We start from the raw sequence: 12,502 nt of genomic DNA on the forward strand, positions 1-12,502 counted from the left end.
AAACACCATCCTGGAAGCCCAGGTCAAATATATTCCGCGTATTAAAAAAGGAGGACGGAAGACCAAACGAAAGCCGGCATGGTTAAAAAGTGAGGTGAAGGAAGCTATTAGAGCTAAAAGAAAATCCTTCAGAAAATGGAAGAAGGAACCAACTGAAAATAATAAGAAACAGCATAAGGAATGTCAAGTCAAATGCAAAGCACTGATAAGGAAGGCTAAGAGGGACTTCGTAAAAAAGATTGCATTGGAGGCAAAAACACATAGTAAAAATTTTTTTAGGTATATTAAAAGCAGGAAGCTGGCAAAAGAATCGATTGGACCGCTAGATGACCGAGGAGTAAAAGGGGCGATCAGGGAAGACAAAGCCGTAGTGGAGAGATTAAATGAATTCTTTGCTTCGGTCTTCACCGAGGAAGATTCGGGTGGGATACCGGTGCCAGAAATGGTATTCGAAGCTGACGAGTCAGAGAAACTTAATGAATTCTCTGTAAACCTGGTGGATGTAAAGGGGCAGTTCTACAAACTGAAGAGTAGCAAATCTCCTGGACCGGATGGTATTCATCCCAGAGTACTGATAGAACTGAAAAATGAGCTTGCAGAGCTATTGTTAGTAATATATAATTTATCCTTAAAATCAAGCATGGTACCGGAAGATTGGAGGGTCGCCAATGTAACGCCGATTTTTTAAAAAGGTTCCAGAGGAGATCCGGGAAATTATAGACCGGTGACTGGTGTCGGTGCCAGGCAAAATGGTAGAGACTATTATTAAGAACAAAATTACAGAGCATATTCAAAAGCATGGATTCATGAGACAAAGTCAACATGGATTTAGTTAAGGGAAATCTTGCCTCACCAATCTACTACATTTCTTTGAACGGGTGAAAAAACATGTGGATAAAAGGGGAGCCGGTTGATATTGTGTATCTGGATTTTCAGAAGGCGTTGGACAAAGTATCTCATGAAAGACTTCAGAGGAAATTGGAGAGTCATGGGATAGGAGGTAGCGTTGTTCTATTGTGGATTAAAAACTGGTTAAAACATAGAAAACAGAGAGTAGGGTTAAATGGTCAGTATTCTCAATGGAGAAGGGTAGTTATTGGGGTTCCCCAGGGGTCTGTGCTGGAGAGCCCCAATAACTTTTTAACATATTTATAAATGATCTAAAGATGGGAGTAACTAGTGAGGTAATTAAATTCGATGATGACACAAAGTTGTTCAAAGTCATTAAATCGCGGGAAGATTGTGAAAAATTACAAGAGGACCTTATGAGACTGGGAGACCGGGCATCTAAATGGCAGATGATGTTTAATGTGAGCATGTGCAAAGTGATGCATGTGGGAAAGTGGAACCCGAATTATAACTACATCATGCAAGGTTCCACTTTAGGAGTGACAGACCAAGAAAGGGATCTAGGTGTCGTCGTTGATATGTTGAAACCTTCTGCTCAGTGTGCTGCTGTGGCTAAGAAAGTAAATAGAAAGTTAGGTATTATTAGGAGAGGAATGGAAAACAAAAATGAGGATGTTATAATGCCTTTGAATCGCTCCATGGCATGACTGCACCTCAAATATTGTGTTCAATTCTGGTTGCCGCATCTCAAAAAAGACATAGAGGGGCATAATCGAATGGAAACGCCTATCTCCATGGGCGTTTATCTCCGAGAACGGGTCCGTGAAGGGGCGGGCCGAACCGATTTTTCGAAAAAATGGACGTTTTTGAGCTGGGCATTTGGTTTTTTTTAGCGATAATGGAAACTAAAAACGCCCAGCTCAAAAACGTCCTAATCCGAGCCATTTGGTCGTGGGAGGGGCCAGGATTGGTAGTACACTGGCCCCCCTGATATGCCAGGACACCAACTGGGCACCCTAGGTCAGTGTGGTGGACTGCAGAAAAAGCTCCCACATGCATAGCTCCCTTACCACGGGTGCTGAGCTCCCAACCCCCTCCCCCAAAACCCACTACCCACAAATGTACAACACTACCATAGCTCCTAGGGGTGAAGGGGGCACCTACATGTGGGTATAGTGGGTTTTAGAGGCCTCCCATTTACCAGCACAAGTGTTACAGGTGGGGGGGGGGGATGGGCCTGGGGCCACCTGGCTGAAGTGCACTGCGGTACCCACTAAAAATGCTCCAGGGACCTGCATACACGCTGGCCTCTAGGACTGGTTGCTGCTATATAACGTTGGCACACCAGTTGACACCTGAAGACTAATCTCTACGAAAACGTCCTTTATTGGAATAACCGCCTTTACTCACAGTTAACTGCAGATCAGAGGTTGTGCCCCACTGGCAACGAGTCTCCCTGGTACTGAGATTAGCAGTAGGTCAGAGCTGGCAGAATGCTGTACAATGCCCTCTTTCAGCCACATTCAAGTTAAGAACTAAGTTCTGTAACGTGGCTAACACGGGAAAGGGAACTAAAACTGGCTTACAAAAATGGCCACTACCGCATGGACTACAACAGGAAACACAACAGGGCACACTCTGACCCAGTAGGCAGGGGGAAAAGCACCATGGGAGAAGAGCCTACCAACTACCAACATCGTGAGACTGTAACACAAGCTAATGAAATCACGGAGCCCAATACCCTACACCCACCACAATGCAATGCTGACGTGACCCTGTAGTGCACCCGAGAGCCACATCTGACCCAGGGAAAGGCTGTGACAGGATCGAACACATTCTGCTGCCATGGAGGTGGGTACGGCATTTGAGGTTGGCATAGAGTCTGGAAAAAAAGTTTTTAAAGTGGGATTTTTTTTGGTGGGAGGGGGTTAGTAACCACTGGGGGAGTCCGGGGAGGTCATCCCCTATTCCCTCCAGTGGTCATCTGGGCAGCTGGAGAACTTTTTTGGGACTTGTTCGTGAAAAAAAAGGGTCCAAAAAAAGTGACCCAGAATCGCGGTAAAAACGCCTTTTTTTCAATTATCAGCTAAAGACGCCCATTTCTCCTCGGCTGATAACCACGCCCCAGTTCCGCCTCCACCATGCCTCCGACACGCCCCCGTCAACTTTATTCGTTCCCGCGACGGAGTGCAGTTGGAAACGCCCAAAATCGGCTTTCGATTATACCGATTTGGGCGCCTTTGCGAGACAAACGTCTATCTCCCGATTTAGGTTGCACTATAGGTGTTTTTCTCTTTCGAAAATAAGCTGGATAGTGGAATTAGAAAAGGTGCAGAGAAGGGCGACGAAAATGATAAAGGGGATGGGACGACTTCCCTATGTGGAACAGCTAAAGTGGCTAGGGCTCTTCAGCTTGGAGAAAAGGCGGCTGAGGGGAGATATGATAGAGCTCTATAAAATAATTTTGGAGTTGAACAGGTAGATGTGAAGCGTCTGTTTACACTTTCCAAAAACACTAGGAATAGGGGGCATGCGATGAAACTACAACGTAGTAAGTTTAAAATGAATTGCAGAAAATTTTTCTTCACTCAATGTGCAATTAAACTTTTGTTGCCAGAGAATGTGATAAAGGTGGTTAGCTTAGTGGAGTTTAAAAAAGGTTTGGATGGCTTCCTAAAGGAAAAGTCCACAGACCATTATTAAATGGACTAGGGGAAAATCCACTATTTCTGGGATATGCAGTATAAAATGTTTTGTACATTTTTGGGATCTTGCCAGGTATTTGTGACCTGGATTGGCCACTGTTGGGAAACAGGATGCTGGGCTTGATGGACCTTTGGTCTTTCCCAGTATGGCAATTCTTACGTACTTATGTTGATGTAAAGTTCTGAGGGAAATTAAGTCTGCTTGTTTCTGTGTGGTTTAGTGTCCACATCCTGTTTCCTTAGTGACAGAAAAAAGATTTAAAACACTCCAAGATTTAATGAGGAAAGCATAAAAGTTAAATTGTACGTTATATTGTGATTTTTTTTGTGCTAAAATAAGGTATAGAACCTCTTACATAGGTACGAATATGCTCTGACATTGTAAATAATTGGAAATGTTGAATAGTGTCCTAATAGATGGAAAGTTGCAATAAGGGACAAATTAATTGACCAGACCAAAAATAACTGACTATTTCTGCTTCTGCATTATGCAGTTGGATGGTGTACAAAAACCAAGGGTCCTGAACGCTTTTTCCCAGGCTTTGAGGGATTTATAAGGACCCGGTCCCTCCATTCTGGTACATCCTTTCATGCCGTTTGAGCTCAGATATGATTTTGAAACATTTATCACATTCTGAACAGTTAAATGGTTTCTCTCCTGTATGGGTCAAGTTGTGATGTTTTACGTGTGATTTCCTTGCGAAACATTTATCACATTCTGAACACTTAATGGTTTCTCTCACATTCTGTACATTTAAATGGTTTCTCTCCTGCATGAACCCTTTCATGTAGTTTATGCTCAGGTGTACTTTTGAAACATTTATCACATTCTGAACATTTATATGGTTTCTCTCCTGTATGAACCCTTTCATGCCGTTTGAGCTCAGTTATAAGTTTGAAACATTTATCACATTCTGAACACTTGAATGGTTTCTCTCCTGTATGGGTCAAGTTGTGAAGTTTTACCTGTGATTTCCTTGTGAAACATTTATCACATTCTGAACACTTAACTGGTTTCTCTGGTTTCTCTCCTGTATGGGTCAAGTTGTGAAGTTTTACGTGTGATTTCCTTGTGAAACATTTATCACATTCTGAACACTTAAATGGTTTCACTGTACAGTGAAATGTTTTCTCTGTTGTATGAATCCTTTCATGCCGTTTGAGCTCGGACATGCTTTTAAAACATTTATTCTCCGAGGACAAGCAGGCTGCTTGTTCTCACTGATGGGTGACGTCCACGGCAGCCCCCTCCAATCGGAATCTTCACTAGCAAAGGCCTTTGCTAGTCCTCGCGCGCCCATGCGCACCGCGCATGCGCGGCCGTCTTCCCGCCCGAACCGGCTCATGTTCGTCAGTCTTCTTTTGTCCGCGCTCGGTACGGTCGTGTTGCGCCGTTCGTGCCCCGGAAAGTCGACCTCGCGCGTCCTTTTCGACGTGTTTTTCCTCGGAAAATCCTTCAAACTGTTCGGGAAGTGTTCCGGAACCCTCTTCAGGTTTCTTTTTCCCTTCCCGTATTTTCAGATTTTGCCCCCGTAAGTTTTCTTTCGCTGCATCGACCTCCATGCCTTTCTCTGCAACCGCTCTGAACGAGAGCCTCCGGGCCGTTCTCCCAGAGATTCTGGGAGAGCTGCTGCGCCCTACCCCTCCGGTCCCGGCGGTGCTTGCACCTCCGGCACCGTCGAGCGTGGCGCCGGCTGGCCCATCGCCCGGGGTGAGGTCCCCGATGTCGGTGCCGCGTGCGGTACCGACTGCGGCCACCTCCCAGGAGGGCTCCCCGACGACGTCGGCGGAGGGAGCTTCGCCGATGCGGGCGAGGGAGTCCACCTTTCGACGCCCCCATCGTGGACGTGGCTCCACGGAGTCGAGCCGGGCGCGGTTGCAGACACAGGTTCGTGAGCTTGTGTCTGACACCGAGGGTGAGGCCTCGTGGGAAGAAGAGGAGGACATCAGATATTTCTCTGACGAGGAGTCTGAGGGTCTTCCTTCTGATCCCACTCCCTCTCCTGAAAGACAGCTTTCTCCGCCTGAGAGTCTGTCTTTCGCTTCCTTTGTCCGGGAGATGTCTACGGCCATCCCCTTCCCGGTGGTTGTGGAGGACGAGCCCAGGGCTGAAATGTTTGAGCTCCTGGACTATCCTTCTCCACCTAAGGAAGCGTCCACAGTACCCATGCACCATGTCCTCAAAAAGACATTGCTGGCGAACTGGACCAAGCCATTAACTAATCCCCACATTCCCAAGAAGATCGAGTCCCAGTACCGGATCCATGGGGACCCAGAGCTGATGCGCACCCAGTTGCCTCATGACTCTGGAGTTGTGGATTTGGCCCTAAAGAAGGCTAAGAGTTCTAGAGAGCATGCTTCGGCGCCCCTGGGCAAGGACTCTAGAACCTTAGACTCCTTTGGGAGGAAGGCCTACCATTCCTCTATGCTCGTGGCCAAAATTCAGTCTTACCAGCTCTACACGAGCATACACATGCGGAACAATGTGCGGCAGTTGGCGGGCTTGGTTGATGCTCTCCCCCCTGAGCAAGCCAAGCCTTTTCAGGAGGTGGTCAGGCAGCTGAAGGCGTGCAGAAAATTCCTGGCCAGAGGGGTGTATGACACCTTTGATGTTGCGTCCAGGGCCGCTGCTCAAGGTGTGGTGATGCGCAGGCTCTCATGGCTGCGTGCCTCCGACCTGGAGAATAGACTCCAGCAGCGGATTGCGGACTCGCCTTGCCGTGCTGATAACATTTTTGGAGAGAAGGTCGAACAGGTGGTAGAGCAGCTCCACCAGCGGGACACCGCATTCGACAAGTTCTCCCGCCGGCAGCCTTCAGCATCTACCTCTACAGGTAGAAGATTTTTCGGGGGAAGGAAGACTGTTCCCTACTCTTCTGGCAAGCGTAGGTACAATCCTCCTTCTCGACAGCCTGCGGCCCAGGCTAAGCCCCAGCGCGCTCGCTCTCGTCAGCAGCGTGCGCCTCAGCAAGGCCCCTCGGCTCCCCAGCAAAAGCAAGGGGCGAGCTTTTGACTGGCTCCAGCAGAGCATAGCCGACGTCCAAGTGTCAGTGCCGGGCGACCTGCCAGTCGGAGGGAGGTTGAAAGCTTTTCACCAAAGGTGGCCTCTCATAACCTCCGATCAGTGGGTTCTTCAATTAGTCCGGCAAGGATACACCCTCAATTTGGCCTCAAAACCTCCAAATTGTCCACCGGGAGCTCAGTCTTACAGCTTCCAGCACAAGCAGGTACTTGCAGAGGAACTCTCCGCCCTTCTCAGCGCCAATGCAGTCGAGCCCGTGCCATCCGGGCAGGAAGGGCTGGGATTCTATTTCAGCTACTTCCTTGTGGAAAAGAAAACAGGGGGGATGCGTCCCATCCTAGACCTAAGGGCCCTGAACAAATATCTCGTAAAAGAAAAGTTCAGGATGCTTTCCCTGGGCACCCTTCTCCCCATGATTCAGGAAAAAGATTGGCTATGCTCTCTGGACTTGAAGGACGCCTACACGCACATCCCGATACTGCCAGCTCACAGACAGTATCTGCGATTTCAGCTGGGCACACGTCACTTCCAGTACTGTGTGCTACCCTTTGGGCTCGCCTCTGCGCCCAGGGTGTTCACAAAGTGCTTGGCTGTGGTAGCAGCGGCACTTCGCAGGCTGGGGTACACGTGTTCCCATATCTCGACGATTGGCTGGTGAAGAACACATCCGAGGCAGGAGCCCTGCAGTCCATGCAGATGACTATTCGCCTCCTGGAGTTACTGGGGTCTGTGATAAATTATCCAAAGTCCCACCTTCTCCCAGTGCAGAAACTCGAATTCATAGGAGCTCTGCTGGATTCTCGGACGGCTCGCGCCTATCTTCCAGAGACGAGAGCGAACAACTTGTTGTCCCTCGTCTCGCGGGTGCGAGCGTCCCAGCAGATCACAGCTCGGCAGATGTTGAGATTGCTGGGCCACATGGCCTCCACAGTTCATGTGACTCCCATGGCCCGCCTTCACATGAGATCTGCTCAATGGACCCTAGCCTCCCAGTGGTATCAGGCTGCTGGGGGTCTAGAAGACGTGATCCACCTGTCCACGAGTTTTCTCAAATCCCTGTATTGGTGGAAGATTTGGTCCAATTTGACTCTGGGACGTCCTTTCCAAATTCCTCAGCCACAAAAAGTGCTGACCACGGATGCATCTCTCCTGGGATGGGGAGCTCATGTCGATGGGCTTCACACCCAAGGAAGCTGGTCCCTCCAGGAACGCGATCTGCAGATCAATCTTCTGGAGTTGCGAGCGATCTGGAACGCTCTGAAGGCTTTCAGAGATCGGCTGTCCCACCAAATTATCCAAATTCAGACAGACAACCAGGTTGCCATGTACTATGTCAACAAGCAGGGGGGCACCGGATCTCGCCCCCTGTGTCAGGAAGCCGTCAGCATGTGGCTCTGGGCTCGCCGTCACGGCATGGTGCTCCAAGCCACATATCTGGCAGGCGTAAACAACAGTCTGGCCGACAGGCTGAGCAGGATTATGCAACCTCACGAGTGGTCGCTCAATTCCCGTGTGGTGCGACAGATCTTCCAGGTGTGGGGCACCCCCTTGGTAGATCTCTTCGCATCTCGAGCCAACCACAAAGTCCCTCAGTTCTGTTCCAGGCTTCAGGCCCACGGCAGACTGGCATCGGATGCCTTCCTCCTGGACTGGGGGGAGGGCCTGCTGTATGCTTATCCTCCCATACCTCTGGTGGGGAAGACTTTGTTGAAACTCAAGCAAGACCGAGGCACCATGATTCTGATTGCTCCTTTTTGGCCGCATCAGATCTGGTTCCCTCTTCTTCTGGAATTGTCCTCCGAAGAACCGTGGAGATTGGAGTGTTTTCCAACCCTCATCACGCAGGACGAAGGGGCGCTTCTGCATCCCAACCTCCGGTCCCTGGCTCTCACGGCCTGGATGTTGAGAGCGTAGACTTCGCCTCTTTGGGTCTGTCAGAGGGTGTCTCCTGCATCTTGCTTGCTTCCAGGAAAGACTCCACTAAGAGGAGTTACTTCTTTCTGTGGAGGAGGTTTGCCGTCTGGTGTGACAGCAAGGCCCTAGATCCTCGCTCTTGTCCTACACAGACCCTGCTTGAATACCTTCTGCACTTGTCTGAGTCTGGTCTCAAGACCAACTCTGTAAGGGTTCACCTTAGTGCAATCAGTGCATACCATTACCGTGTGGAAGGTAAGCCGATCTCGGGACAGCCTTTAGTTGTTCGCTTCATGAGAGGTTTGCTTTTGTCAAAGCCCCCTGTCAAGCCTCCTACTGTGTCATGGGATCTCAATGTCGTTCTCACCCAGCTGATGAAACCTCCTTTTGAGCCACTGAACTCCTGCCATCTGAAGTACTTGACCTGGAAGGTCATTTTCTTGGTGGCAGTTACTTCAGCTCGTAGAGTCAGTGAGCTTCAGGCCCTGGTAGCCCAGGCCCCTTACACCAAATTTCATCATAACAGAGTAGTCCTCCGCACTCACCCTAAGTTTCTGCCGAAGGTTGTGTCGGAGTTCCATCTGAACCAGTCAATTGTCTTGCCAACATTCTTTCCCCGTCCTCATTCCTGCCCTGCTGAACGTCAGCTGCACACATTGGACTGCAAGAGAGCATTGGCCTTCTATCTGGAGCGGACACAGCCCAACAGACAGTCTGCCCAATTGTTTGTTTCTTTTGATCCCAATAGGAGGGGAGTGGCTGTGGGGAAACGCACCATATCCAATTGGCTAGCAGATTGCATTTCCTTCACTTACGCCCAGGCGGGGCTGGCTCTTGAGGGTCATGTCACGGCTCATAATGTTAGAGCCATGGCTGCGTCGGTAGCCCACTTGAAGTCAGCCACCATTGAAGAGATTTGCAAAGCTGCGACGTGGTCATCTGTCCACACATTCACATCTCATTACTGCCTGCAGCAGGATACCCGACGCGACAGTCGGTTCGGGCAGTCAGTTCTTCAGAACCTGTTTGGGCTTTAGGATCCAACTCCACCCCCCGAGGGCCCTGTTTGTTCTGTTCCAGGCTGCACTCTCAGTTAGTTGGTAAATTTTTTAGGTCAATCTCAGTTATGTCCTCGCCGTTGCGAGGCCCAATTGACCATGGTTGTTGTTTTGAGTGAGCCTGGGGGCTAGGGATACCCCATCAGTGAGAACAAGCAGCCTGCTTGTCCTCGGAGAAAGCGAATGCTACATACCTGTAGAAGGTATTCTCCGAGGACAGCAGGCTGATTGTTCTCACAAACCCGCCCGCCTCCGCTTTGGAGTTGTGTCTTCCCTTGTATTTGTCTTGCTACATACTGGACTGACGGACACGAGCCGGTTCGGGCGGGAAGACGGCCGCGCATGCGCGGTGCGCATGGGCGCGCGAGGACTAGCAAAGGCCTTTGCTAGTGAAGATTCCGATTGGAGGGGGCTGCCGTGGATGTCACCCATCAGTGAGAACAATCAGCCTGCTGTCCTCGGAGAATACCTTCTACAGGTATGTAGCATTCGCTTCACATACTGAACATTTAAATGGTTTCTCTCCTATGAACCCTTTCATGCTGTTTGCGCTCAGACATACTTTTGAAACATTTATCACATTCTGAACACTTAAATGGTTTCTCCCCAGTATGAACGCTTTCATGCTGTTTGAGGTCACGCATACTTTTGAAACATTTACCACATTCAGAACATTTAAATGGTTTCTCCCCAGTATGAATCCTTTCATGCAGTTTGAGGTTACGCATAGTTGTGATGCATTTACCACATTCAGAACATTTAAATGGTTTCTCCCCAGTATGAATCCTTTCATGCAGTTTGAGGTTACGCATAGTTGTGACGCATTTACCGCATTCAGAACATTTAAATGGTTTCTCTCCTGTATGAACCCTTACATGCAGTTTGAGCTCAGGCACACGTTTGAAATATTTATCACATTCTGTACATTTATATGGTTTCTCTCCGGTATGAACCCTTTCATGCAGTTTGAGCTGATCCATACGTCTGAAACATTTATTACATTCTGAACACTTAAATGGTTTCTCTCCGGTATGAATCCTTTCATGCACTTTGAGGTCAATAGAGATTCTGAAACATTTATCACATTCTGTACATTTATATGGTTTCTCTCCGGTATGAACCCTTTCATGCTGTTTGAGCTGAGTCATACGTTTGAAACATTTATCACATTCTGAACACTCAAATGGGTTCTCTCCGGTATGAACCCTTTCATGCAGTTTGAGCTGATCCATACGTCTGAAACATTTATTACATTCTGAACACTTAAATGGTTTCTCTCCAGTATGAATCCTTTCATGCACTTTGAGCTCAGACATGCTTTTCAAACCTTTATCACATTCTGAACACTTAAATGGTGTCTCTCCTGTATGATTCATTTTATGCCGTTTGAGGTCAATAGAGTTTATGAAACATTTATCACATTCTAAACACTTAAATGGTTTCCCTTCTGTATGAACCTTTTCATGTCTTTTGCACTCAGGCATACTTTTGAAACATTTATCACATTCTGAACACTTAAATGGTTTCTCTCCTGTATGGATCAATTTGTGAAGTTTTACGTATGATTTCCTTGTGAAACATTTATCACATTCTGAACACTTAAATGGTTTCTCTCCGGTATGAATCCTTTCATGCACTTTGAGGTCAATAGAGATTCTGAAACATTTATCACATTCTGAACACTTAAATGGTTTCTCTCCTGTATGGATCAATTTGTGAAGTTTTACATATGATTTCCTTGTGAAACATTTATCACATTCTGAACACTTAAATGGGTTCTCTCCGGTATGAACCCTTTCATGCAGTTTGAGCTGATCCATACGTCTGAAACATTTATTACATTCTGAACACTTAAATGGTTTCTCTCCGGTATGAATCCTTTCATGCACTTTGAGCTCAGACATGCTTTTCAAACCTTTATCACATTCTGAACACTTAAATGGTGTCTCTCCTGTATGATTCATTTTATGCCGTTTGAGGTCAATAGAGATTCTGAAACATTTATCACATTCTAAACACTTAAATGGTTTCTCTCCTGTATGGGTCAATTTGTGAAGTTTTACGCATGATTTCCTTGTGAAACATTTATCACATTCTGAACACTTAAATGGTTTCTCCCCGGTATGAACCCTTTCATGCAGTTTGAGGTTACGCATACTTTTGAGACATTTACCACATTCAGAACAGTTAAATAGTTTCTTTCCTGTATGAGTACTTGGATGCACTTCCAGTGTGGGTTTCTTTCCAAGATATTTATCACATTTGGAAAACTTAAATTCTTTGCATACTGTGTGAGCTACTTGCAGGCTCCTTTTCTCACTGAGTCTATCACATCTACAATATTTAAATGGCTTGTTTCCTGTGTGAGTTATTTCATGCAATTGCACATAACATTTGCTTTTGAAACACTTATCACAATGAAAACATTTAAATAGGTTATGTCCCACACGAACCATTTTATGCAATTGTACATTCCTTTCCTCACCAACAGAATTTTCATATTCAGAACTTTTAAATGGTTTTTCACAGTATCCGGATAGGTTACTTTTGTTAGTACCTTCACAGTCATTAATTTCAGGCCTAAGCCTGCTTATGTGGCTTCTCTTTTTTCTGTCTAATTTTTCTCCTGTCTGAGCTTCTGCTTTCACACTGCTCGGTATTATGCTACTGATACCTCCCTGACAATCAGCTGAAGGATCAATGTCGTCTCTGGAGGGGTCCCGGTGTTTCCATTCCTTTTTCTGCTGTTTATTGCACTCTCTCACTCTTTCACTATTATTCCTAAATCCATCATCTGTTGAATAAAAAAAATAACAGTACGATCCTTAATTTTACAGCCATGGAAAACAACATACTTAAAGGCGGCTGCGTTCCTACTCTGGGATACATGTAGACCCGGGGAAAAGAAAGGAAAGGAGGGAGCTTTGACGGGAGGGAGGGCTCAGGGGGTTCAA

At 47.2% G+C, this 12,502-nt stretch overlaps 1 long non-coding RNA gene and 1 pseudogene across 1 annotated transcript in view; one reads left to right on the plus strand and one right to left on the minus strand.

The window, feature by feature from the left end:
* Positions 1-4,280: 4,280 nt before the first annotated feature.
* LOC115464735 lies at positions 4,281-11,658 on the minus strand (annotated as a pseudogene).
* A 149-nt stretch (positions 11,659-11,807) lies between these two features.
* LOC115466878 overlaps positions 11,808-12,502 on the plus strand; it is a 126,910-nt gene continuing 126,215 nt past the window's right edge. Inside the window, exon 1 of the long non-coding RNA XR_003941609.1 lies at positions 11,808-12,344. This is a non-coding gene — a long non-coding RNA (uncharacterized LOC115466878). The remainder of the gene's footprint in view (positions 12,345-12,502) is intronic.

Source organism: Microcaecilia unicolor, chromosome 3, assembly GCF_901765095.1.
Source record: "Microcaecilia unicolor chromosome 3, aMicUni1.1, whole genome shotgun sequence".
Lineage (NCBI taxonomy): Eukaryota > Metazoa > Chordata > Amphibia > Gymnophiona > Siphonopidae > Microcaecilia > Microcaecilia unicolor.